The sequence below is a fragment of the Egretta garzetta genome, unplaced genomic scaffold (assembly GCF_000687185.1).
Source record: "Egretta garzetta isolate BGI_Z169 unplaced genomic scaffold, ASM68718v1 scaffold101, whole genome shotgun sequence".
NCBI classification, from domain to species: domain Eukaryota; kingdom Metazoa; phylum Chordata; class Aves; order Pelecaniformes; family Ardeidae; genus Egretta; species Egretta garzetta.
The window spans coordinates 2,240,655-2,243,767 of NW_009258666.1; positions in this window are offsets into that span (position 1 = coordinate 2,240,655).

Below are 3,113 nucleotides of genomic sequence, written 5' to 3' on the forward strand. Positions count from 1 at the left end.
GCCCCCCCCGGGAGCCGCCTGTCAGCTCGCGTCGCTCTCCCGGAGCATCCCCTGCTCCTCGCCCGGCGCCCGCGGCCCCGTCCCAGCCTATCTCCCGCAGCCATCCTCCCGCCACCGCTCCGCTGGGACGCCGGCAAGCCAGGATCAAACCGAATTAGCGGTGAAGCTCTTGCATAAAGATCCGGCAAAGCAAAGCGATTCCCGGCTGAGCCGATTGCGCTGCCGTAACCCGCGCTGCCAGAGAGCTGGGGGCGGCGGGGGGAAGAGCGCGGCGGGGCTCGGCGCAGGGAAAAGGGCCGGCGTGTTGTGGGTTTTGATAAATTGTTGATAATCTCGGCTGCTGGAGGAGCTCGCGGGATCTCTTCGTTATTCAGAAAACGAAGGAAACCCAAATCTGGGAGCTTAAGCAGCCCCAGTGGTCTCGGTGCAAAACCCAGGGAGGTTTTTGCTGGGCGTGTGATGCTGGTGTTGAGCTAAAGCGCGGCTTTGCCTCCGTTGGGTCTTTCCATCCTGCCCTGGGCATGAGCACGTGGCCGGTCCCCTCCTGTCCCCCCGGCTGGAGGCCATGGCCGGAGCCGTCCTCGATGCCGGCTTGTGCCGCTGCCCATCCCTGGACTTAAACCCACCTCTTGTAGATGAAAAGAGGGGATTTCCCAGGCAGGGGTCTGAAGGAATGGGTCTCTCCCTGCGAGCCCTGGGGTCCCAAAGCCTCCGCCTGGTGCTGCCATCCCGGCGTGATGCTGCTGCGCCTGTCCAGCCCCGGCTCTCCTGCTTGGAGCTTTGCCTCCTCGCAGGATGAGATCCAACAGAAGGACATGCCCAATTGACTCGGATATTACAGGCTTAATAATACAGTCATTAGGTGTTTAGAAATTAAAAGGGGAAAAATAAGCCAGCGCTGTGCTCAACACGCCGGGCGCAAAGGCGGAGGTGGCGCTGGGTGGGATTTCGTCAAATTTTAGCTGGGGGCAAACCTCCCCCCTTGGGAAGGGGAAGAGCGCAGGGTGGTGGAGGAGTGCGGGGTTTCCCTGCCGGTGAGGGTGCTGGTGGCCGGGAGGTGCCGGACTTCAAACCCATCGGGAGAAGCCGCAGCCCCGGCCGGGAGGAGCGGGGCGGTGGTCTCCCTGCCAAAGCGTGCTCGTTGCTCCCGCACGCTAGCTTGCGCCGCTAATTGTCTTTTAATTGTAATGTAGCTGTAGTCAGTTGTGGTTTAATTAGCAGCGTCCCTTATAGGCAGAGCGGCTCGCCGGAGCCCAGGGCTCGGTGCAAGGGCTGGGGGGGCTCATGGGGCACCCTGCAGTGGAGTGTGTGGGGGGGGGTCATCGGGTTTGAACGCTCGTGCGGGGAGGGAGCGGTGTTCCCGTGGGATGGGCATGATGCCGATGGGAAATGCAAGAGGTGCTTGGGGAAAAGCACAGGGATGGTGCTGGAAGGAGCAGGGGGAGGAGAGGGGCCCCCATCGGATGCCTGGGGAGACCCCGGCTCCACCGGAGGGGTTTGATCCCGGGCCAAATTGCAACTGGGGAAAACTGGTGCGAGCATGCCGGGGCTGGGCTGTGCTGCAAGCGTTGCCGGGGCTGCGCTGCGCCACATCGACGCCATCCCCAAATCGGCAACGGGAGCAGGGGAAGAGCCTGAGCAGATTCGTTTGCAGCGCTGATCGGCTCCACAGGCCGCCTCGTGGCTCTTAATTTATTGGGCTGTTATTTTAAATATACTTTAACGCGCGGCACTAGATGGAAAGCGGCTCTCTGAAGCACCCATCTCTGGGCTTTCTCTCCATTTCCCATCAATGAGCCGGACGTAACAAATCTGCTGTGTTTATAAATCAGCCTCCTGCTGCCCGCGGTGCCTCGCCGGGCTGTTTCTGACTCAGGAACGAGCCAGGCACCGGCAACGGACTTGATGATGCACGAAGCAGAGCGAGCCCGTCTCGCTCGTCAGCGGCCGCGGGGGCTGCCGGTTGCTAACGACGGGCTTTTGCTTATCAGGGGAATAAGCGGAGGGAGGTTGGGGGCGATGTGAGGGGTGGGAGGTGCTGTCACGCCGGGTGGTGGGACGGCTCTTCCCGACACGGCTGCCCAAGCCACGGGGTTGATGGTGTCCGCGGCGAGCAGCTCCGTGCCTTGGGAAAGCCCAAATCCTCTGAAGCCGGAGACATGGTTTGGTGGTGGGATGGCAGGGTTAGGTTAAAGGTTGGACTCAGTGATCTTAAAGGTCTTTTCCAACCAAAGTGATTCTAGGAGCGATCCTGGCTGGCACCCAGCAGCGTTTCCCCCCAGGATGCTCCAACCCCAGCCTCCTCCTCCTCGGGACAGGACCAGGGACATCCAGCGGTGTCAGAGGGATCAGCCCAAGCTGCTCCTTTCCTCAAAATCACACTTTCATCCTTTCTCCTCCCCAGTTTTCACCCCAGACAGCAAGAGCTGGGGCCGGAGGGGCCGGTCTCCCTCATCCAAATTTTTTCCAGCCCGCCTGCTTTGCCGCCTGCCACTTCGGGGCAGCATTTTGGTGGGTGCTGGGTTGCTCGCAGGGTGCAGCCGCCTGCCCTGACACCACCCCCCCCCTCGGCTGCAGATCCCTCACCTGAGGGATATTCCTTATTCAGATTATATTCATTATTCATGTTCTATTCAAACCTCGGTGCCTCCGTCAAGGATCGCAGCCCCCTGGCAGCGCCGGCAGGAGCGGGTCCAGCCGGACGATGAATTGATTCCTGCCAGAGGATCTATCCCTGCAGCTCATCTGCCCGAAAAATAGTTGTCAGGGCTGGTTTGTGTGCGCGTGTATTTTCCCACCAATAAACTTCTGCCACAATTACCCCATTTTTTATCTTTATGGCCTTGGACGCTGCAGGAGATATTGGATCCATATCGGAGCAAAAGAGGACATGAAAAAAGCTACTAAAAGCCGAGAGGAGATCCGTCAAAGCGTTGGGTGAAATACGCTATTTTGATTAAGCATTCAGCAGGTAACCCACACATAATTTATGGGGCTTAAACAGCTGCACGTTGGGTTTCGCTCGGCGCTGCGAGCTGCCTCCTTCAAAGAGCGCCGGTTCGGCGTCACCCACAGCTCGCAGTGGCTGGTGGAGAGCGGGGACGACCCTGGGG